We start from the raw sequence: 22,436 nt of genomic DNA on the forward strand, positions 1-22,436 counted from the left end.
TTTTACAGCAAGCGATCACCAGGAGATTGCTGGCTGTGTACTTTTTGCAAGTTTCCATAGTGTAGTGGTTATCACGTTCGCCTTACACGCGAAAGGTCCCCAGTTCGAAACTGGGTGGAAACAGCTACTGGCTTTTTCCAAATTTGCTTAAGCCAGGCTCTGCTGCATTCTTAGTCAACACTACAAAGGCCTCTTCTGCCAAGTAGTGTTAAAAGAAGAGAGGCTCCCCATCAGGTTTCTGTAGTGGTCCTCACGTTCGCTTTACACGCGAAAGGTCCTCTGTTTCAAACTGAGCGGAAACAGCTTTTTGCCTTGGACGTAAAACATTAATTGTTTGCATCGTCAGACGATTGATTTAGTAATCTTTTCCTTTATAGGTTTTTCAACAAGCGATCACCACGAGATTGCTGGCTGTCTTCTCTGCACAAGTTTCTGTAGTGTAATGGTTATCACATTCACCTCACATACAAAAGGTCCCCAGTTTGAAACTGTTTTGAAACAGCTGTTGGCTTTTTCCAAAATTGTTTAAGTAGGGATCTACTGCTTTCTTCGTAAACACTACAAATGCCTTCTGCCAAGTGGATTTACCGAGCAGAAACAGAGTTTCTCTTTTGTGGGAAAACATGAAATGTTTGCAAAGTCAGGTGAGGTGTTTAATTATCTTTTCCTTAGTTCGCTCTTCCACAAGCGATCACCAGGAGATTGCTGGCAGTCGTTTCTGCGAAGGATTCCATAGTGTAGTGGTTGTCACGTTTGCCGCATGCGAAAGGTCCCCAGTTCGAAACTTGGTGGTAACAGCTGGTGGCTTTTTCCAAAATTGCTTAAGTAGGGATCTGTTGCTTTCTTCGTCAACACTACAAAGGCCTTCTGCCAAGCCGAGTTAAAAGAACGGTGGATCGTAATCAAGTTTCTGTAGTGTAGTGGTCATCACGTTCGCCTAACACGCGAAAGGTCCTCGGTTCGAAACCGAGCAGAAACAGTGTTTCTCTTTTGTGGGTAAACATGAACTGTTTGCAAAGTCAGGGGAGGGATTTAGTTATCTTTTCCTTTATTCGTTTTACAGCAAGCGATCACCAGGAGATTGCTGGCTGTGTACTTTTTGTAAGTTTCCATAGTGTAGTGGTTATCACGTTCGCCTCACACGCGAAAGGTCCCCAGTTCGAAACTGGGTGGAAACAGCTACTGGCTTTTTCCAAAATTACTTAAACCAGGCTCTGCTGCATTCTTAGTCAACACTACAAAGGCCTCTTCTGCCAAGTAGTGTTAAAAGAAGAGAGGCTCCCCGTCAGGTTTCTGTAGTGGTCATCACATTCGCTTTACACGCGAAAGGTCCTCGGTTCCAAACTGAGCGGAAACAGCTTTTTGCCTTGGACGTAAAACATTAATTGTTTGCATCGTCAGACGAGAGATTTAGTAATCTTTTCCTTTATAGGTTTTTCAACAAGCGATCACCACGAGATTGCTGGCTGTCTTCTCTGCACAAGTTTCTGTAGTGTAATGGTTATCACGTTCACCTCACACACAAAAGGTCCCCAGTTTGAAAGTGTTTTGAAACAGCTGTTGGCTTTTTCCAAAATTGTTTAAGTAGGGATCTACTGCTTTCTTCGTAAACACTACAAATGCCTTCTGCCAAGTGGATTTACCGAGCAGAAACAGAGTTTCTCTTTTGTGGGAAAACATGAAATGTTTGCAAAGTCAGGTGAGGTGTTTAATTATCTTTTCCTTAGTTCGCTCTTCCACAAGCGATCACCAGGAGATTGCTGGCAGTCGTTTCTGCGAAGGATTCCATAGTGTAGTGGTTGTCACGTTTGCCGCATGCGAAAGGTCCCCAGTTCGAAACTTGGTGGTAACAGCTGGTGGCTTTTTCCAAAATTGCTTAAGTAGGGATCTGTTGCTTTCTTCGTCAACACTACAAAGGCCTTCTGCCAAGCCGAGTTAAAAGAACGGTGGATCGTAATCAAGTTTCTGTAGTGTAGTGGTCATCACGTTCGCCTAACACGCGAAAGGTCCTCGGTTCGAAACCGAGCAGAAACAGTGTTTCTCTTTTGTGGGTAAACATGAACTGTTTGCAAAGTCAGGGGAGGGATTTAGTTATCTTTTCCTTTATTCGTTTTACAGCAAGCGATCACCAGGAGATTGCTGGCTGTGTACTTTTTGTAAGTTTCCATAGTGTAGTGGTTATCACGTTCGCCTCACACGCGAAAGGTCCCCAGTTCGAAACTGGGTGGAAACAGCTACTGGCTTTTTCCAAAATTACTTAAACCAGGCTCTGCTGCATTCTTAGTCAACACTACAAAGGCCTCTTCTGCCAAGTAGTGTTAAAAGAAGAGAGGCTCCCCGTCAGGTTTCTGTAGTGGTCATCACATTCGCTTTACACGCGAAAGGTCCTCGGTTCCAAACTGAGCGGAAACAGCTTTTTGCCTTGGACGTAAAACATTAATTGTTTGCATCGTCAGACGAGAGATTTAGTAATCTTTTCCTTTATAGGTTTTTCAACAAGCGATCACCACGAGATTGCTGGCTGTCTTCTCTGCACAAGTTTCTGTAGTGTAATGGTTATCACGTTCACCTCACACACAAAAGGTCCCCAGTTTGAAAGTGTTTTGAAACAGCTGTTGGCTTTTTCCAAAATTGTTTAAGTAGGGATCTACTGCTTTCTTCGTAAACACTACAAATGCCTTCTGCCAAGTGGATTTACCGAGCAGAAACAGAGTTTCTCTTTTGTGGGAAAACATGAAATGTTTGCAAAGTCAGGTGAGGTGTTTAATTATCTTTTCCTTAGTTCGCTCTTCCACAAGCGATCACCAGGAGATTGCTGGCAGTCGTTTCTGCGAAGGATTCCATAGTGTAGTGGTTGTCACGTTTGCCGCATGCGAAAGGTCCCCAGTTCGAAACTTGGTGGTAACAGCTGGTGGCTTTTTCCAAAATTGCTTAAGTAGGGATCTGTTGCTTTCTTCGTCAACACTACAAAGGCCTTCTGCCAAGCCGAGTTAAAAGAACGGTGGATCGTAATCAAGTTTCTGTAGTGTAGTGGTCATCACGTTCGCCTAACACGCGAAAGGTCCTCGGTTCGAAACCGAGCAGAAACAGTGTTTCTCTTTCGTGGGTAAACATGAACTGTTTGCAAAGTCAGGGGAGGGATTTAGTTATCTTTTCCTTTATTCGTTTTACAGCAAGCGATCACCAGGAGATTGCTGGCTGTGTACTTTTTGCAAGTTTCCATAGTGTAGTGGTTATCACGTTCGCCTTACACGCGAAAAGTCCCCAGTTCGAAACTGGGTGGAAACAGCTACTGGCTTTTTCCAAATTTGCTTAAGCCAGGCTCTGCTGCATTCTTAGTCAACACTACAAAGGCCTCTTCTGCCAAGTAGTGTTAAAAGAAGAGAGGCTCCCCGTCAGGTTTCTGTAGTGGTCATCACATTCGCTTTACACGCGAAAGGTCCTCGGTTCCAAACTGAGCGGAAACAGCTTTTTGCCTTGGACGTAAAACATTAATTATTTGCATCGTCAGACGAGAGATTTAGTAATCTTTTCCTTTATAGGTTTTTCAACAAGCGATCACCACGAGATTGCTGGCTGTCTTCTCTGCACAAGTTTCTGTAGTGTAATGGTTATCACGTTCACCTCACACACAAAAGGTCCCCAGTTTGAAAGTGTTTTGAAACAGCTGTTGGCTTTTTCCAAAATTGTTTAAGTAGGGATCTACTGCTTTCTTCGTAAACACTACAAATGCCTTCTGCCAAGTGGATTTACCGAGCAGAAACAGAGTTTCTCTTTTGTGGGAAAACATGAAATGTTTGCAAAGTCAGGTGAGGTGTTTAATTATCTTTTCCTTAGTTCGCTCTTCCACAAGCGATCACCAGGAGATTGCTGGCAGTCGTTTCTGCGAAGGATTCCATAGTGTAGTGGTTGTCACGTTTGCCGCATGCGAAAGGTCCCCAGTTCGAAACTTGGTGGTAACAGCTGGTGGCTTTTTCCAAAATTGCTTAAGTAGGGATCTGTTGCTTTCTTCGTCAACACTACAAAGGCCTTCTGCCAAGCCGAGTTAAAAGAACGGTGGATCGTAATCAAGTTTCTGTAGTGTAGTGGTCATCACGTTCGCCTAACACGCGAAAGGTCCTCGGTTCGAAACCGAGCAGAAACAGTGTTTCTCTTTCGTGGGTAAACATGAACTGTTTGCAAAGTCAGGGGAGGGATTTAGTTATCTTTTCCTTTATTCGTTTTACAGCAAGCGATCACCAGGAGATTGCTGGCTGTGTACTTTTTGCAAGTTTCCATAGTGTAGTGGTTATCACGTTCGCCTTACACGCGAAAAGTCCCCAGTTCGAAACTGGGTGGAAACAGCTACTGGCTTTTTCCAAATTTGCTTAAGCCAGGCTCTGCTGCATTCTTAGTCAACACTACAAAGGCCTCTTCTGCCAAGTAGTGTTAAAAGAAGAGAGGCTCCCCGTCAGGTTTCTGTAGTGGTCCTCACGTTCGCTTTACACGCGAAAGGTCCTCTGTTTCAAACTGAGCGGAAACAGCTTTTTGCCTTGGACGTAAAACATTAATTGTTTGCATCGTCAGACGAGTTATTTAGTAATCTTTTCCTTTATAGGTTTTTCAACAAGCGATCACCACGAGATTGCTGGCTGTCTTCTCTGCACAAGTTTCTGTAGTGTAATGGTTATCACATTCACCTCACATACGAAAGGTCCCCAGTTTAAAACTGTGCTGAAACAGCTGTTGGCTTTTTCCAAAATTGTTTAAGTGGGGATCTACTGCTTTCTTCGTAAACAATACAATTGCCTTCTGCCAAGTGGATTTACCGAGCAGAGACAGTGTTTCTCTTTTGTGGGAAAACATGAAATGTTTGCAAAGTCAGGTGAGGTGTTTAATTATCTTTTCCTTAGTTCGCTCTTCTACAAGCGATCACCAGGAGATTGCTGGCAGTCATCTCTGCACGGGATTCCATAGTGTAGTGGTTGTCACGTTCGCCTCATGCGAAAGGTCCCCAGTTCGAAACTGGGTGGCAACAGCTGGTGGCTTTTTCCAAAATTGCTTAAGTAGGGATCTGTTGCTTTCTTCGTCAACACTACAAAGGCCTTCTGCCAAGCCGAGTTAAAAGAACGGTGGATCCTAATCAAGTTTCTGTAGTGTAGTGGTCATCACGTTCGCCTAACACGCGAAAGGTCCTCGGTTCGAAACCGAGCAGAAACAGTGTTTCTCTTTTGTGGGTAAACATGAACTGTTTGCAAAGTCAGGGGAGGGATTTAGTTATCTTTTCCTTTATTCGTTTTACAGCAAGCGATCACCAGGAGATTGCTGGCTGTGTACTTTTTGCAAGTTTCCATAGTGTAGTGGTTATCACGTTCGCCTCACACGCGAAAGGTCCCCAGTTCGAAACTGGGTGGAAACAGCTACTGGCTTTTTCCAAAATTACTTAAACCAGGCTCTGCTGCATTCTTAGTCAACACTACAAAGGCCTCTTCTGCCAAGTAGTGTTAAAAGAAGAGAGGCTCCCCGTCAGGTTTCTGTAGTGGTCATCACATTCGCTTTACACGCGAAAGGTCCTCGGTTCCAAACTGAGCGGAAACAGCTTTTTGCCTTGGACGTAAAACATTAATTGTTTGCATCGTCAGACGAGAGATTTAGTAATCTTTTCCTTTATAGGTTTTTCAACAAGCGATCACCACGAGATTGCTGGCTGTCTTCTTTGCACAAGTTTCTGTAGTGTAATGGTTATCACGTTCACCTCACACACAAAAGGTCCCCAGTTTGAAACTGTTTTGAAACAGCTGTTGGCTTTTTCCAAAATTGTTTAAGTGGGGATCTACTGCTTTCTTCGTAAACAATACAATTGCCTTCTGCCAAGTGGATTTACCGAGCAGAGACAGTGTTTCTCTTTTGTGGGAAAACATGAAATGTTTGCAAAGTCAGGTGAGGTGTTTAATTATCTTTTCCTTAGTTCGCTCTTCTACAAGCGATCACCAGGAGATTGCTGGCAGTCCTTTCTGCGAAGGATTCCATAGTGTAGTGGTTGTCACGTTTGCCGCATGCGAAAGGTCCCCAGTTCGAAACTTGGTGGTAACAGCTGGTGGCTTTTTCCAAAATTGCTTAAGTAGGGATCTGTTGCTTTCTTCGTCAACACTACAAAGGCCTTCTGCCAAGCCGAGTTAAAAGAACGGTGGATCCTAATCAAGTTTCTGTAGTGTAGTGGTCATCACGTTCGCCTAACACGCGAAAGGTCCTCGGTTCGAAACCGAGCAGAAACAGTGTTTCTCTTTTGTGGGTAAACATGAACTGTTTGCAAAGTCAGGGGAGGGATTTAGTTATCTTTTCCTTTATTCGTTTTACAGCAAGCGATCACCAGGAGATTGCTGGCTGTGTACTTTTTGCAAGTTTCCATAGTGTAGTGGTTATCACGTTCGCCTCACACGCGAAAGGTCCCCAGTTCGAAACTGGGTGGAAACAGCTACTGGCTTTTTCCAAAATTACTTAAACCAGGCTCTGCTGCATTCTTAGTCAACACTACAAAGGCCTCTTCTGCCAAGTAGTGTTAAAAGAAGAGAGGCTCCCCGTCAGGTTTCTGTAGTGGTCATCACATTCGCTTTACACGCGAAAGGTCCTCGGTTCCAAACTGAGCGGAAACAGCTTTTTGCCTTGGACGTAAAACATTAATTGTTTGCATCGTCAGACGAGAGATTTAGTAATCTTTTCCTTTATAGGTTTTTCAGCAAGCGATCACCACGAGATTGCTGGCTGTCTTCTCTGCACAAGTTTCTGTAGTGTAATGGTTATCACGTTCACCTCACACACAAAAGGTCCCCAGTTTGAAACTGTTTTGAAACAGCTGTTGGCTTTTTCCAAAATTGTTTAAGTAGGGATCTACTGCTTTCTTCGTAAACACTACAAATGCCTTCTGCCAAGTGGATTTACCGAGCAGAAACAGAGTTTCTCTTTTGTGGGAAAACATGAAATGTTTGCAAAGTCAGGTGAGGTGTTTAATTATCTTTTCCTTAGTTCGCTCTTCCACAAGCGATCACCAGGAGATTGCTGGCAGTCGTTTCTGCGAAGGATTCCATAGTGTAGTGGTTGTCACGTTTGCCGCATGCGAAAGGTCCCCAGTTCGAAACTTGGTGGTAACAGCTGGTGGCTTTTTCCAAAATTGCTTAAGTAGGGATCTGTTGCTTTCTTCGTCAACACTACAAAGGCCTTCTGCCAAGCCGAGTTAAAAGAACGGTGGATCGTAATCAAGGTTCTGTAGTGTAGTGGTCATCACGTTCGCCTAACACGCGAAAGGTCCTCGGTTCGAAACCGAGCAGAAACAGTGTTTCTCTTTCGTGGGTAAACATGAACTGTTTGCAAAGTCAGGGGAGGGATTTAGTTATCTTTTCCTTTATTCGTTTTACAGCAAGCGATCACCAGGAGATTGCTGGCTGTGTACTTTTTGCAAGTTTCCATAGTGTAGTGGTTATCGCGTTCGCCTTACACGCGAAAGGTCCCCAGTTCGAAACTGGGTGGAAAAAGCTACTGGCTTTTTCCAAATTTGCTTAAGCCAGGCTCTGCTGCATTCTTAGTCAACACTACAAAGGCCTCTTCTGCCAAGTAGTGTTAAAAGAAGAGAGGCTCCCCGTCAGGTTTCTGTAGTGGTCCTCACGTTCGCTTTACACGCGAAAGGTCCTCTGTTTCAAACTGAGCGGAAACAGCTTTTTGCCTTGGACGTAAAACATTAATTGTTTGCATCGTCAGACGAGTGATTTAGTAATCTTTTCCTTTATAGGTTTTTCAACAAGCGATCACCACGAGATTGCTGGCTGTCTTCTCTGCACAAGTTTCTGTAGTGTAATGGTTATCACATTCACCTCACATACGAAAGGTCCCCAGTTTAAAACTGTGCTGAAACAGCTGTTGGCTTTTTCCAAAATTGTTTAAGTGGGGATCTACTGCTTTCTTCGTAAACAATACAATTGCCTTCTGCCAAGTGGATTTACCGAGCAGAAACAGAGTTTCTCTTTTGTGGGAAAACATGAAATGTTTGCAAAGTCAGGTGAGGTGTTTAATTATCTTTTCCTTAGTTCGCTCTTCCACAAGCGATCACCAGGAGATTGCTGGCAGTCGTTTCTGCGAAGGATTCCATAGTGTAGTGGTTGTCACGTTTGCCGCATGCGAAAGGTCCCCAGTTCGAAACTTGGTGGTAACAGCTGGTGGCTTTTTCCAAAATTGCTTAAGTAGGGATCTGTTGCTTTCTTCGTCAACACTACAAAGGCCTTCTGCCAAGCCGAGTTAAAAGAACGGTGGATCGTAAGCAAGTTTCTGTAGTGTAGTGGTCATCACGTTCGCCTAACACGCGAAAGGTCCTCGGTTCGAAACCGAGCAGAAACAGTGTTTCTCTTTCGTGGGTAAACATGAACTGTTTGCAAAGTCAGGGGAGGGATTTAGTTATCTTTTCCTTTATTCGTTTTACAGCAAGCGATCACCAGGAGATTGCTGGCTGTGTACTTTTTGCAAGTTTCCATAGTGTAGTGGTTATCACGTTCGCCTTACACGCGAAAGGTCCCCAGTTCGAAACTGGGTGGAAACAGCTACTGGCTTTTTCCAAATTTGCTTAAGCCAGGCTCTGCTGCATTCTTAGTCAACACTACAAAGGCCTCTTCTGCCAAGTAGTGTTAAAAGAAGAGAGGCTCCCCGTCAGGTTTCTGTAGTGGTCCTCACGTTCGCTTTACACGTGAAAGGTCCTCTGTTTCAAACTGAGCGGAAACAGCTTTTTGCCTTGGACGTAAAACATTAATTGTTTGCATCGTCAGACGAGAGATTTAGTAATCTTTTCCTTTATAGGTTTTTCAACAAGCGATCACCACGAGATTGCTGGCTGTCTTCTCTGCACAAGTTTCTGTAGTGTAATGGTTATCACATTCACCTCACATACGAAAGGTCCTCAGTTTAAAACTGTGCTGAAACAGCTGTTGGCTTTTTCCAAAATTGTTTAAGTGGGGATCTACTGCTTTCTTCGTAAACAATACAATTGCCTTCTGCCAAGTGGATTTACCGAGCAGAGACAGTGTTTCTCTTTTGTGGGAAAACATGAAATGTTTGCAAAGTCAGGTGAGGTGTTTAATTATCTTTTCCTTAGTTCGCTCTTCTACAAGCGATCACCAGGAGATTGCTGGCAGTCATCTCTGCACGGGATTCCATAGTGTAGTGGTTGTCACGTTCGCCTCATGCGAAAGGTCCCCAGTTCGAAACTGGGTGGCAACAGCTGGTGGCTTTTTCCAAAATTGCTTAAGTAGGGATCTGTTGCTTTCTTCGTCAACACTACAAAGGCCTTCTGCCAAGCCGAGTTAAAAGAACGGTGGATCCTAATCAAGTTTCTGTAGTGTAGTGGTCATCACGTTCGCCTAACACGCGAAAGGTCCTCGGTTCGAAACCGAGCAGAAACAGTGTTTCTCTTTTGTGGGTAAACATGAACTGTTTGCAAAGTCAGGGGAGGGATTTAGTTATCTTTTCCTTTATTCGTTTTACAGCAAGCGATCACCAGGAGATTGCTGGCTGTGTACTTTTTGCAAGTTTCCATAGTGTAGTGGTTATCACGTTCGCCTCACACGCGAAAGGTCCCCAGTTCGAAACTGGGTGGAAACAGCTACTGGCTTTTTCCAAAATTACTTAAACCAGGCTCTGCTGCATTCTTTATTCAACACTACAAAGGCCTCTTCTGCCAAGTAGTGTTAAAAGAAGAGAGGCTCCCCGTCAGGTTTCTGTAGTGGTCATCACATTCGCTTTACACGCGAAAGGTCCTCGGTTCCAAACTGAGCGGAAACAGCTTTTTGCCTTGGACGTAAAACTTTAATTGTTTGCATCGTCAGACGAGAGATTTAGTAATCTTTTCCTTTATAGGTTTTTCAACAAGCGATCACCACGAGATTGCTGGCTGTCTTCTCTGCACAAGTTTCTGTAGTGTAATGGTTATCACATTCACCTCACATACGAAAGGTCCCCAGTTTAAAACTGTGCTGAAACAGCTGTTGGCTTTTTCCAAAATTGTTTAAGTGGGGATCTACTGCTTTCTTCGTAAACAATACAATTGCCTTCTGCCAAGTGGATTTACCGAGCAGAGACAGTGTTTCTCTTTTGTGGGAAAACATGAAATGTTTGCAAAGTCAGGTGAGGTGTTTAATTATCTTTTCCTTAGTTCGCTCTTCCACAAGCGATCACCAGGAGATTGCTGGCAGTCGTTTCTGCGAAGGATTCCATAGTGTAGTGGTTGTCACGTTTGCCGCATGCGAAAGGTCCCCAGTTCGAAACTTGGTGGTAACAGCTGGTGGCTTTTTCCAAAATTGCTTAAGTAGGGATCTGTTGCTTTCTTCGTCAACACTACAAAGGCCTTCTGCCAAGCCGAGTTAAAAGAACGGTGGATCGTAATCAAGTTTCTGTAGTGTAGTGGTCATCACGTTCGCCTAACACGCGAAAGGTCCTCGGTTCGAAACCGAGCAGAAACAGTGTTTCTCTTTCGTGGGTAAACATGAACTGTTTGCAAAGTCAGGGGAGGGATTTAGTTATCTTTTCCTTTATTCGTTTTACAGCAAGCGATCACCAGGAGATTGCTGGCTGTGTACTTTTTGCAAGTTTCCATAGTGTAGTGGTTATCACGTTCGCCTTACACGCGAAAAGTCCCCAGTTCGAAACTGGGTGGAAACAGCTACTGGCTTTTTCCAAATTTGCTTAAGCCAGGCTCTGCTGCATTCTTAGTCAACACTACAAAGGCCTCTTCTGCCAAGTAGTGTTAAAAGAAGAGAGGCTCCCCGTCAGGTTTCTGTAGTGGTCCTCACGTTCGCTTTACACGCGAAAGGTCCTCTGTTTCAAACTGAGCGGAAACAGCTTTTTGCCTTGGACGTAAAACATTAATTGTTTGCATCGTCAGACGAGTTATTTAGTAATCTTTTCCTTTATAGGTTTTTCAACAAGCGATCACCACGAGATTGCTGGCTGTCTTCTCTGCACAAGTTTCTGTAGTGTAATGGTTATCACATTCACCTCACATACGAAAGGTCCCCAGTTTAAAACTGTGCTGAAACAGCTGTTGGCTTTTTCCAAAATTGTTTAAGTGGGGATCTACTGCTTTCTTCGTAAACAATACAATTGCCTTCTGCCAAGTGGATTTACCGAGCAGAGACAGTGTTTCTCTTTTGTGGGAAAACATGAAATGTTTGCAAAGTCAGGTGAGGTGTTTAATTATCTTTTCCTTAGTTCGCTCTTCTACAAGCGATCACCAGGAGATTGCTGGCAGTCATCTCTGCACGGGATTCCATAGTGTAGTGGTTGTCACGTTCGCCTCATGCGAAAGGTCCCCAGTTCGAAACTGGGTGGCAACAGCTGGTGGCTTTTTCCAAAATTGCTTAAGTAGGGATCTGTTGCTTTCTTCGTCAACACTACAAAGGCCTTCTGCCAAGCCGAGTTAAAAGAACGGTGGATCCTAATCAAGTTTCTGTAGTGTAGTGGTCATCACGTTCGCCTAACACGCGAAAGGTCCTCGGTTCGAAACCGAGCAGAAACAGTGTTTCTCTTTTGTGGGTAAACATGAACTGTTTGCAAAGTCAGGGGAGGGATTTAGTTATCTTTTCCTTTATTCGTTTTACAGCAAGCGATCACCAGGAGATTGCTGGCTGTGTACTTTTTGCAAGTTTCCATAGTGTAGTGGTTATCACGTTCGCCTCACACGCGAAAGGTCCCCAGTTCGAAACTGGGTGGAAACAGCTACTGGCTTTTTCCAAAATTACTTAAACCAGGCTCTGCTGCATTCTTAGTCAACACTACAAAGGCCTCTTCTGCCAAGTAGTGTTAAAAGAAGAGAGGCTCCCCGTCAGGTTTCTGTAGTGGTCATCACATTCGCTTTACACGCGAAAGGTCCTCGGTTCCAAACTGAGCGGAAACAGCTTTTTGCCTTGGACGTAAAACATTAATTGTTTGCATCGTCAGACGAGAGATTTAGTAATCTTTTCCTTTATAGGTTTTTCAACAAGCGATCACCACGAGATTGCTGGCTGTCTTCTCTGCACAAGTTTCTGTAGTGTAATGGTTATCACGTTCACCTCACACACAAAAGGTCCCCAGTTTGAAACTGTTTTGAAACAGCTGTTGGCTTTTTCCAAAATTGTTTAAGTGGGGATCTACTGCTTTCTTCGTAAACAATACAATTGCCTTCTGCCAAGTGGATTTACCGAGCAGAGACAGTGTTTCTCTTTTGTGGGAAAACATGAAATGTTTGCAAAGTCAGGTGAGGTGTTTAATTATCTTTTCCTTAGTTCGCTCTTCTACAAGCGATCACCAGGAGATTGCTGGCAGTCCTTTCTGCGAAGGATTCCATAGTGTAGTGGTTGTCACGTTTGCCGCATGCGAAAGGTCCCCAGTTCGAAACTTGGTGGTAACAGCTGGTGGCTTTTTCCAAAATTGCTTAAGTAGGGATCTGTTGCTTTCTTCGTCAACACTACAAAGGCCTTCTGCCAAGCCGAGTTAAAAGAACGGTGGATCGTAATCAAGGTTCTGTAGTGTAGTGGTCATCACGTTCGCCTAACACGCGAAAGGTCCTCGGTTCGAAACCGAGCAGAAACAGTGTTTCTCTTTCGTGGGTAAACATGAACTGTTTGCAAAGTCAGGGGAGGGATTTAGTTATCTTTTCCTTTATTCGTTTTACAGCAAGCGATCACCAGGAGATTGCTGGCTGTGTACTTTTTGCAAGTTTCCATAGTGTAGTGGTTATCGCGTTCGCCTTACACGCGAAAGGTCCCCAGTTCGAAACTGGGTGGAAACAGCTACTGGCTTTTTCCAAATTTGCTTAAGCCAGGCTCTGCTGCACTCTTAGTCAACACTACAAAGGCCTCTTCTGCCAAGTAGTGTTAAAAGAAGAGAGGCTCCCCGTCAGGTTTCTGTAGTGGTCATCACGTTTGCTTTACACGCGAAAGGTCCTCGGTTCCAAACTGAGCGGAAACAGCTTTTTGCCTTGGACGTAAAACATTAATTGTTTGCATCGTCAGACGAGAGATTTAGTAATCTTTTCCTTTATAGGTTTTTCAACAAGCGATCACCACAAGATTGCTGGCTGTCTTCTCTGCACAAGTTTCTGTAGTGTAATGATTATCACGTTCACCTCACACACAAAAGGTCCCCAGTTTGAAACTGTTTTGAAACAGCTGTTGGCTTTTTCCAAAATTGTTTAAGTAGGGATCTACTGCTTTCTTCGTAAACACTACAAATGCCTTCTGCCAAGTGGATTTACCGAGCAGAAACAGAGTTTCTCTTTTGTGGGAAAACATGAAATGTTTGCAAAGTCAGGTGAGGTGTTTAATTATCTTTTCCTTAGTTCGCTCTTCTACAAGCGATCACCAGGAGATTGCTGGCAGTCATCTCTGCACGGGATTCCATAGTGTAGTGGTTGTCACGTTCGCCTCATGCGAAAGGTCCCCAGTTCGAAACTGGGTGGCAACAGCTGGTGGCTTTTTCCAAAATTGCTTAAGTAGGGATCTGTTGCTTTCTTCGTCAACACTACAAAGGCCTTCTGCCAAGCCGAGTTAAAAGAACGGTGGATGGTAATCAAGTTTCTGTAGTGTAGTGGTCATCACGTTCGCCTAACACGCTAAAGGTCCTCAGTTCGAAACCGAGCAGAAACAGTGTTTCTCTTTCGTGGGTAAACATGAACTGTTTGCAAAGTCAGGGGAGGGATTTAGTTATCTTTTCCTTTATTCGTTTTACAGCAAGCGATCACCAGGAGATTACTGGCTGTGTACTTTTTGCAAGTTTCCATAGTGTAGTGGTTATCACGTTCGCCTCACACGCGAAAGGTCCCCAGTTCGAAACTGGGTGGAAACAGGTACTGGCTTTTTCCAAAATTGCTTAAGCCAGGCTCTGCTGCATTCTTAGTCAACACTACAAAGGCCTCTTCTGCCAAGTAGTGTTAAAAGAAGAGAGGCTCCCCGTCAGGTTTCTGTAGTGGTCATCACGTTTGCTTTACACGCGAAAGGTCCTCGGTTCCAAACTGAGCGGAAACAGCTTTTTGCCTTGGACGTAAAACATTAATTGTTTGCATCGTCAGACGAGAGATTTAGTAATCTTTTCCTTTATAGGTTTTTCAACAAGCGATCACCACGAGATTGCTGGCTGTCTTCTCTGCACAAGTTTCTGTAGTGTAATGGTTATCACATTCACCTCACATACGAAAGGTCCCCAGTTTAAAACTGTGCTGAAACAGCTGTTGGCTTTTTCCAAAATTGTTTAAGTGGGGATCTACTGCTTTCTTCGTAAACAATACAATTGCCTTCTGCCAAGTGGATTTACCGAGCAGAGACAGTGTTTCTCTTTTGTGGGAAAACATGAAATGTTTGCAAAGTCAGGTGAGGTGTTTAATTATCTTTTCCTTAGTTCACTCTTCCACAAGCGATCACCAGGAGATTGCTGGCAGTCGTCTCTGCGAAGGATTCCATAGTGTAGTGGTTGTCACGTTTGCCGCATGCGAAAGGTCCCCAGTTCGAAACTTGGTGGTAACAGCTGGTGGCTTTTTCCAAAATTGCTTAAGTAGGGATCTGTTGCTTTCTTCGTCAACACTACAAAGGCCTTCTGCCAAGCCGAGTTAAAAGAACGGTGTATCGTAATCAAGTTTCTGTAGTGTAGTGGTCATCACGTTCGCCTAACACGCGAAAGGTCCTCTGTTCGAAACCGAGCAGAAACAGTGTTTATCTTTTGTGGGTAAACATGAACTGTTTGCAAAGTCAGGGGAGGGATTTAGTTATCTTTTCCTTTATTCGTTTTACAGCAAGCGATCACCAGGAGATTGCTGGCTGTGTACTTTTTGCAAGTTTCCATAGTGTAGTGGTCATATTCGCGGCAGCCGTGAATAGTTTAGCTAAACGGCCCTAAACCGTTTCCCATTCATTCTCAATGGTAGTGCTGAAACACTACGGATGCAATACACTTTCGGCCGCTAGCGCCCTTTTGGCGCACTTCCTTGTTTCTGCACCAGCGCCAACTTTGAATTCGCCATTAACACATCCACACTCGGACAGTACAGTCGCGATCTGCTACGCTGTTATTCGGAAAATCTATCAAAGGTAAGTTACTTTATGTACTTTTTCATGTTGTTAATGCTGAAATCACGTTAGTTGTTAAATGAAAACCGCTGCTTCGCTCCGTGAGGTCTTGGTTATTGATAAACGTTATCATTTGGGGCATTATTTACTGTTAATTATCATCATAGGATGATCTGCTCGCAAAGTTTTGAATGGACATGCCCGTTTTATATATTCGTGTGTGTTGTTTCGTGTCGTAGGGTTAAACAAGCCTGTTAGTCAATTTCTGACAATGTTGTGTTGATACGACGATCTGCTCGCAAACTTATGAATGAACGTGAGCGTTTCATGCATATAATTTCTATGCCGTGGGGTTAAATAAGCCTATCAGTCCGTTTCTTACGATGTTGTCATTACATTACCTCAACATCGCTTGTTTATATGAGATAAATAACGAATGAACGATCGTTTTTCCATTATTGCCAATAGTTGTCATATCGTGACACTAAATAAACAATGTACATCACATAATTCAACTAGTAAATAACTGTAATAAGTGTTTATACATCGCTAGGAACTGTACTAGTACTGTTGTACTGTTTTAATGAGCCTTTAGAACTGCTTTACTGTTAGACTAATGCATTGCAGTGACCAAAATAGCCTAAGCAACAACTATTTTTACCATTTCAGACTGGAGCATTTGTAACTTTTATCAGGACAATTACTATGGTATTACCATAGTAGGTTGTATGTGTGCGTGTCTATGTATGTGCCTGTATGATCACATACTAACCAAAATAGCATAATTAAGAGTTATTTATATAATTTCAGACTTGAGCATAAATTATTTTCATCTTTTAGTAGGACAATTACTATGTTAATACTATAGTAGTGTGTGTGTGTGTGTGTGTGTGTGTGTGTGTGTGTGTGCTCATTCAAAGATACACAGCCTACTGTGGTAATACCATATTAATTGTCCTGAAAAAAGTTTAAAATAATTTATGTTTCAGTCTGAAATAGTATAAATAGCTGTTACTAAGGCCATTTTGCTCACTGTAATGTATACACTGTTAAAAATTGCTGTAAAAAAACGGCCAAATTTTGACAGTAACATGCTGTTTTCCATTAAAACAGTGCATTCTGGGTATTATTTGTCAATATCGAAATGTAGCCTGCTGCTATGTATCGTGAATTAACAGCGTTCAAAATCGACTCTCTGAGACTGTGTTTAAAATCACACTCTACACCCTCATTCACTATTCCCTACATGAGTTTACTAATATAGTCCACCTTACAGAGATAATGAAAACTAATGAGTGACTTCAGACACTGACGACCAGCAGCTGTTAATGAGCAGAATCACTGATTGATAGAGAAACAAGACAAACACAAGAACTATAGAACTGACTTCAGCCACAGCCTTAGATGAAATCAACTGAAAATTTAAACAACTCAACACACAGCTTTACCAACTTCACGCATTTCTAACCGGACAGATTTTATTTCCATCAGATGTCTATAGAAGATCTTATTGAGAATGAACAGATGTTTAGATGATGATGTTTTGTTTTGTTTGATGATACCATTGTGGAGATCAGTGTTTGCTTTAATTGAATTGGGCTCCTGACTCTTGATATTTAAACATAGATATTTTTTTTTTTTTTTGCTGTAATTGAGTTTTTAATGATGCAATAGTGACAGTAATGCTGGTCAGTTGATGTTGGCTATTTTTAGTTGAGCATGAACTTGATCTATAGTTGTTGTTTTTTTTTTTCCACTAAGTGTGTTACAGCACACAGCAATTTCCCCAGTGTTAATTTAACTCTCTGAGTGTGGACACATATAGACACTGAAGCAGTGTTGAAGTTAACAAGATAATTAGGTGATTAACAAAGTGATGATTGATCATTATTGAAGACACCTGATGCTAATAAGCATAATCACCAAAGGAGAAAACCAAAAGTTTTAAGCAACCATTATAGCGGTCAATGTTTGCATTAGTTAGGCACTTGACCCTTAAATCTTCAATACTAGGTCTTGTTTGGTTGCTGTATTTCTGTTAAAACAGCCAGACATAAGCTCATGTCGTCAGGTGATGATTATGTTTTAACATATTCATTGTTTGATGTGAATCACCTAGTGTTTGATCTATTAGTTGTTGTTTTTTTTGCTTTTTGTAATAGCCGTTACAAGATATAGAAGATTCAGCACTTCCTATACTCTTTGGATATATATTTTTTTTACAACCGGTTTAAAAAAAAAAATGTTTCACATCGGCACACATAGACATCAAGAACCAGCCCATGAATCTCAACAATGGTGACAAATGGCATATTCAGATAAACAGATCAACTCTGAACTCTCATCATTTATTCATGCCGCAATGCATGATGTCTACTGGCAGCTCTGGTTGCCAGCATGTTACTGTTTTTCTACAGCGTGTTGCCGTAAATTAATTACAGTTTATTACTGTTAAATTACATTTCATGCTGTTTTTTTTTCATCGTGCATCTTTAACCCTTTAAAAGCCACAGCAAAATCCTCAGTTTTAAATGAACACTTATAATGTGTCAACACTACAGAGTGTTTGAGTTAATGAGATAATTATATGATTGATCACGTTCTGATTGAGCATTAGTGATGAACACCAGCTGTTAACAATCAAAATCGCTGCAGAAAAACACAAAAACAACTGACTTCAGCCACAGCCTTAAATGAAATCAACTGAAATAAAAGAAGACATTAAATCTCTCAAGATCTGATTAAACTCCTAAAACAGCATTACCAGCTTCACTTATTACCACACTGAATTTATTTCTGCCAGATGTCTACAGAAGAGAGTTGCAGAGGTTTAGATGTTTTTTTTTTCACTACCACGGTGGCGATCAGTGTTTACTTTAGTTGTGCTCTTGAACCTTGACATTTTTAACCTTTTTTTTTTGTTGTTGTTGTAATTATGTGTGTTTGCAACATGCTGGTTATGGTAAAAAAAAATGAAAAACAAGAAAAAATCTAGAGTTGTCTATGGTTTGGTAATGACACAGGTTTTATCCAGTGTCTTTTATTTCATTGAATATTGATGCTAGATTAAAAAATAAAAAAAACCTGAGCATCCAGTTATGAAAACACCACTCATTTAAAAAAAAAAAAACAACTTTGGTATAGTTTAGATACACACATCAAGAATCACATATGAATCTCAACAATGATGAGGATTTGTGCTGATACCCAGCATGCATTGCAGCATGAAGCTTTCGAATTGTCACCATTGTTGAGATTCATGTGCTGATTCTTCATGTCTCTATTTGAGTACAAATGCTATAGTAGTTTAAAATATTATCAATTGAATTCTTTTTTCCTGATTGCCACGGTGCCAAAAATCTGCTGCACAGCAAAATCCCCAGTGTTAATTTAACACTCTGAGTGTAGACACATATAGACACTGAAGCAGTGTTGAAGTTAATGAGATAATTAGGTGATTAACAAAGTGGTGATTGATCATTATTGAAGACACCTGATGCTAATAAACAGAATCACCAAAGGAGAAAACCAACATTTTTAAGCAACCATTATAGCGGTCAATGTTTGCATTAGTTAGGCTCTTGACCCTTACATCTTCAATATTAGGTCTTGTTTGACGGCAATTACTGAGTTACAACAGCCAGACAGGCCAAGAGCAAAAGTCATCAGGTGGCATTGACTGTGCTTGATATAATCATCATATAGTGACTTGAGTATTTGATGTAGGATTTCCTTACAGACAAGAAACGTTGAACAAAAGCACAATCAATTTTGGCATAATCAGACAGATGATGAAAAAAAGAGCTTATTTAATTTTAAACACACAGACATGAAGAATCAGCGTGAGAACCACAACAACGGTGACCATCAAAAAGCGTGTTGTAACCAATCAAAACTCATCCATAACTCCCATCATGCATTGCGGCATGAATAAATGATGAGAGTTCATGTTGATCTGTTTATCTGAATATGCCGTTTGTCACCATTGTTGAGATTCATGGGCTGGTTCTTGATGTCTGTGTGTGCCTATGTGAATTTTTTTTTTTTTTTTTAAACCGGTTGTAAAAAAAAAAATATATGCAAAGAGTATAGGAAGTGCTGGATCTTCCATATCTTGTAAAGGCTATTACAAGAAGCAAAAAAAAAAATCGAACAGATCATACACTAGGTGATTCACGTCAAACAATGAATATGTTAAAACATTTCATCACCTGATGACATGAGCTTATGTCTGGCTGTTTTAACAGAAATACAGCAGTCAAACAAGACCTAATATTGAAGATTTAAGGGTCAAGAGCCCAACTAATGCAAACATTGACCGCTATAATGGTTGCTTAAAACTTTTGGTTTTCTCCTTTGGTGATTCTGCTTATTAGCATCAGGTGTCTTCAATAATGATCAATCATCACTTTGTTAATCAATTAATTATCTCGTCAACTTCAACACTGCTTCAGTGTCTATATGTGTCCACACTCAGAGTGTTAAATTAACACTGGGGATTTTGCTGTGTGCTGTAACACACTTGGTGGAATAAAAACAACATATAGATCATGTTCATGCTCAACTAAAAATAGCCAACATCAACTGACCAGCATTACTGTCACTAATGCATCATAAAAACCCAATTACAGAAAAAATATCTATGTTTAAATATGTCAGGAGCCCAATTCAATTAAAGCAAACACTGATCTCCACAATGGTATCGTCAAACAAAACAAAACATCATCATCTAAACATCTGTTCATTCTCAATAAGATCTTATATAGACATCTGACAGAAATAAAATCTGTCCGGTTAGAAATGCGTGGAGTTGGTAAAGCTGTGTGTTGAGTTGTTTAAATTTTCAGTTGATTTCATCTAAGGCTGTGGCTGAAGTCAGTTATATAGTTCTTGTGTTTGTCTTGTTTCTCTGTCAATCAGTGATTCTGCTTATTAACAGCTGCTGTTCGTCAGTGTCTGAAGTCACTCATTAGTTTTCATTATCTCTGTAAGGTGGACTATATTAGTAAACTCATGTAGGGAATAGGGAATGAGGGTGTAGAGTGTGATTTTAAACACAGTCTCTGAGTGTCGATTTTGAACGCTGTTAATTCACGATACATAGCAGCAGGCTACTTTTCGAAATTAACAAATAATACCCAGAATGCACTGTTTTAATGGAAAACAGCATGTTACTGTCAAAATTTGGCCGTTTTTTTACAGCAATTTTTAACAGTGTATATATATACCAATCAGAAGATCACTGAAACGGCTACAGGAGGTAGTGGGTATGAACTGAAAACACAGAAGTCTCAAGTACCGTAAGTACTTTTAATGTTTTTTTCCCCAAATTAAGTAATAGGCCTTTTAAAATAAAGCAATAATTAAATCAACAAAATTTACAAAAAGTACAAACCACTTTTGTTCAATGTAGAAAAAAACAAACTTCAATTTCTCAGTAATCACAAGCTTACAGTGACACCAAATTCACTGTATAAAAACAATACCTTTTTCCCCAAAGCAATTGCTTTGAAAGTATGTCACAGTTCAGTTCAATTAGTCACTGATATCAGTTTTTCTTTGTTCCACAGTCACTTATCTCAAGTTCAACGATGCATCTGTCCATTCACAGTTCCATCCGAGGAAAAGAAAAGCATCCTTCCCGCAGAAAACGAAAGTAACACGATTTCAGTCGCGGTTAATCCACTTGAAAACGCTCCTCCCCTCCTCTCCTAGTATTCGACTGGGTAGCTCGCCATCAACGGAACTTTCCGATGAATTCAAAAACCTGACCTAATAAAAGTCAGAGATCACAACACATCATATACTTATCTGGATGCACAATACCCTTTAGGTAAGTAATTTTCTCATATTATAAATAGCATTAACAATGATAATGTTAACAAAAATCTTGATTGCAAAAATCAAATTAACTTCTCTCTCTTTTTTTTAGGCTCACGTGTACTACGCTTTAAAGCCACGTGAATTACAGCTCCATGTGAGACTAATTAACTCAACGAACGTCTTTTACATTGCAAAACAACATACAAACAAATCCAATTAACCCATACATTTTACAATTTCAATAAACATTTGAATTTAAACAATTGTTGTATGCTTTTCTTCACAATAAACAACAATTAAATCAAGAACTCACCGCATCCAACACGTCTACACGGCAATCCACAAGATTTAAATCCTAATAACTGAATCTCTCAAATATGAAGTTCCCTTAATGATTTCCAAAGGGGTTTTAATCAAACGTAACACTTTAAACCTATATTTTTATGTATTATAACTGCTTGTTCTATTTTCTGTTCTATCTGCTATATCAATAGCTCTCTCTCTCTCTCTTCCCGTTTCTGCTGACTCAGCAGGGGGCGGGGCTTCTAGTTTTTTTCATTGGCCACTTCTCTATTACAGAAGATTTAATTACTTTTTTTTTTAAATTTATTTTTAATTTCACAATTATTATTTGTACTCTCACACAATATGATTTCTTTGAAAACTATATATCTGTTTCTTTTGATTTATTTTAAACTAATACAATTTTAATTATGTTCTCTGAAATCAAGTCAGGGTTACACTTTTCACACCTCTTTCATCCTTATCTGCTCTGTGTGTGTGTGCTCATTCAGGCAAACACACCTGCACTCCCCCACGGACACAGAGCAGTTAAGGGTGAAAGAGGTGTGAAAAAGCATTGTCTTCTGACCTCTGGAACTATGTGATTGAAGTTTGGAGATAAGAAAAGAACAGCAACAAGATCTGGCCCAGTAATTTGAGTCTGATAACTGTGCAATGAAACAGATAGTGATATTTCATGGTTTGACAATATCTTTTTAAAGTATCTTCTGAAATAACCCTAAAATTCTATTTTTGTTTGATGGTAGATCATGCAGAGGAAATTCCAGTTTTTCCCAGGGAGAATCTCTGTTGTGTTCCGCAAGGGACCACTTGGATTTCTTCTTCAGGATCCATCTGAGGAAGCCAGGCGGATTAAGAATGACCCAACTCTGCAGGACAAGTCTGCGCCCATGAGGCAGAACCTTGTGCGGCAAAATGCCCTGACAGTGGTACGTCAGAGAGGAGGGGATGCTTCCGACAAGAAGGAGGTCCTGGGAGACTACATCCTGCAGTTTGGGAAGTACAAAGGGAAGTCTTTCCGGTGGCTGTTGGAAAATGATGTACACTGTTAAAAATTGCTGTAAAAAAACGGCCAAATTTTGACAGTAACATGCTGTTTTCCATTAAAACAGTGCATTCTGGGTATTATTTGTTAATTTCGAAAAGTAGCCTGCTGCTATGTATCGTGAATTAACAGCGTTCAAAATCGACACTCAGAGACTGTGTTTAAAATCACACTCTACACCCTCATTCCCTATTCCCTACATGAGTTTACTA

The 22,436-nt window shown here is 41.2% G+C and overlaps 24 non-coding genes across 24 annotated transcripts; all 24 read left to right on the plus strand.

Moving 5' to 3' along the window:
• The first annotated feature begins 50 nt into the window (after positions 1–50).
• trnav-uac (transfer RNA valine (anticodon UAC)) lies at positions 51–123 on the plus strand. The gene has a single exon. It is a non-coding gene; the product is annotated as a tRNA-Val (tRNA).
• Positions 124–906: 783 nt separating this feature from the next.
• Positions 907–979, plus strand: trnav-aac (transfer RNA valine (anticodon AAC)). Its single transcript has one exon. It is a non-coding gene; the product is annotated as a tRNA-Val (tRNA).
• Positions 980–1,105: 126 nt separating this feature from the next.
• trnav-cac (transfer RNA valine (anticodon CAC)) lies at positions 1,106–1,178 on the plus strand. Its single transcript has one exon. It is a non-coding gene; the product is annotated as a tRNA-Val (tRNA).
• Positions 1,179–1,961: 783 nt separating this feature from the next.
• Positions 1,962–2,034, plus strand: trnav-aac (transfer RNA valine (anticodon AAC)). Its single transcript has one exon. It is a non-coding gene; the product is annotated as a tRNA-Val (tRNA).
• A 126-nt stretch (positions 2,035–2,160) lies between these two features.
• On the plus strand, positions 2,161–2,233 carry trnav-cac (transfer RNA valine (anticodon CAC)). The gene has a single exon. It is a non-coding gene; the product is annotated as a tRNA-Val (tRNA).
• A 783-nt stretch (positions 2,234–3,016) lies between these two features.
• trnav-aac (transfer RNA valine (anticodon AAC)) lies at positions 3,017–3,089 on the plus strand. The gene has a single exon. It is a non-coding gene; the product is annotated as a tRNA-Val (tRNA).
• A 126-nt stretch (positions 3,090–3,215) lies between these two features.
• On the plus strand, positions 3,216–3,288 carry trnav-uac (transfer RNA valine (anticodon UAC)). The gene has a single exon. It is a non-coding gene; the product is annotated as a tRNA-Val (tRNA).
• A 783-nt stretch (positions 3,289–4,071) lies between these two features.
• On the plus strand, positions 4,072–4,144 carry trnav-aac (transfer RNA valine (anticodon AAC)). Its single transcript has one exon. It is a non-coding gene; the product is annotated as a tRNA-Val (tRNA).
• Positions 4,145–4,270: 126 nt separating this feature from the next.
• trnav-uac (transfer RNA valine (anticodon UAC)) lies at positions 4,271–4,343 on the plus strand. Its single transcript has one exon. It is a non-coding gene; the product is annotated as a tRNA-Val (tRNA).
• A 783-nt stretch (positions 4,344–5,126) lies between these two features.
• trnav-aac (transfer RNA valine (anticodon AAC)) lies at positions 5,127–5,199 on the plus strand. The gene has a single exon. It is a non-coding gene; the product is annotated as a tRNA-Val (tRNA).
• Positions 5,200–5,325: 126 nt separating this feature from the next.
• trnav-cac (transfer RNA valine (anticodon CAC)) lies at positions 5,326–5,398 on the plus strand. The gene has a single exon. It is a non-coding gene; the product is annotated as a tRNA-Val (tRNA).
• Positions 5,399–6,181: 783 nt separating this feature from the next.
• trnav-aac (transfer RNA valine (anticodon AAC)) lies at positions 6,182–6,254 on the plus strand. Its single transcript has one exon. It is a non-coding gene; the product is annotated as a tRNA-Val (tRNA).
• A 126-nt stretch (positions 6,255–6,380) lies between these two features.
• On the plus strand, positions 6,381–6,453 carry trnav-cac (transfer RNA valine (anticodon CAC)). The gene has a single exon. It is a non-coding gene; the product is annotated as a tRNA-Val (tRNA).
• Positions 6,454–7,435: 982 nt separating this feature from the next.
• Positions 7,436–7,508, plus strand: trnav-uac (transfer RNA valine (anticodon UAC)). The gene has a single exon. It is a non-coding gene; the product is annotated as a tRNA-Val (tRNA).
• Positions 7,509–8,291: 783 nt separating this feature from the next.
• On the plus strand, positions 8,292–8,364 carry trnav-aac (transfer RNA valine (anticodon AAC)). Its single transcript has one exon. It is a non-coding gene; the product is annotated as a tRNA-Val (tRNA).
• A 126-nt stretch (positions 8,365–8,490) lies between these two features.
• On the plus strand, positions 8,491–8,563 carry trnav-uac (transfer RNA valine (anticodon UAC)). Its single transcript has one exon. It is a non-coding gene; the product is annotated as a tRNA-Val (tRNA).
• A 783-nt stretch (positions 8,564–9,346) lies between these two features.
• trnav-aac (transfer RNA valine (anticodon AAC)) lies at positions 9,347–9,419 on the plus strand. The gene has a single exon. It is a non-coding gene; the product is annotated as a tRNA-Val (tRNA).
• Positions 9,420–9,545: 126 nt separating this feature from the next.
• Positions 9,546–9,618, plus strand: trnav-cac (transfer RNA valine (anticodon CAC)). The gene has a single exon. It is a non-coding gene; the product is annotated as a tRNA-Val (tRNA).
• Positions 9,619–10,402: 784 nt separating this feature from the next.
• Positions 10,403–10,475, plus strand: trnav-aac (transfer RNA valine (anticodon AAC)). Its single transcript has one exon. It is a non-coding gene; the product is annotated as a tRNA-Val (tRNA).
• A 126-nt stretch (positions 10,476–10,601) lies between these two features.
• Positions 10,602–10,674, plus strand: trnav-uac (transfer RNA valine (anticodon UAC)). Its single transcript has one exon. It is a non-coding gene; the product is annotated as a tRNA-Val (tRNA).
• Positions 10,675–11,457: 783 nt separating this feature from the next.
• On the plus strand, positions 11,458–11,530 carry trnav-aac (transfer RNA valine (anticodon AAC)). The gene has a single exon. It is a non-coding gene; the product is annotated as a tRNA-Val (tRNA).
• Positions 11,531–11,656: 126 nt separating this feature from the next.
• Positions 11,657–11,729, plus strand: trnav-cac (transfer RNA valine (anticodon CAC)). The gene has a single exon. It is a non-coding gene; the product is annotated as a tRNA-Val (tRNA).
• A 982-nt stretch (positions 11,730–12,711) lies between these two features.
• trnav-uac (transfer RNA valine (anticodon UAC)) lies at positions 12,712–12,784 on the plus strand. The gene has a single exon. It is a non-coding gene; the product is annotated as a tRNA-Val (tRNA).
• A 982-nt stretch (positions 12,785–13,766) lies between these two features.
• On the plus strand, positions 13,767–13,839 carry trnav-cac (transfer RNA valine (anticodon CAC)). Its single transcript has one exon. It is a non-coding gene; the product is annotated as a tRNA-Val (tRNA).
• The last annotated feature ends 8,597 nt before the right edge of the window (positions 13,840–22,436 follow it).

The sequence above is a fragment of the Garra rufa genome, chromosome 1 (assembly GCF_049309525.1).
Source record: "Garra rufa chromosome 1, GarRuf1.0, whole genome shotgun sequence".
Taxonomy (NCBI): Eukaryota; Metazoa; Chordata; class Actinopteri; order Cypriniformes; family Cyprinidae; genus Garra; species Garra rufa.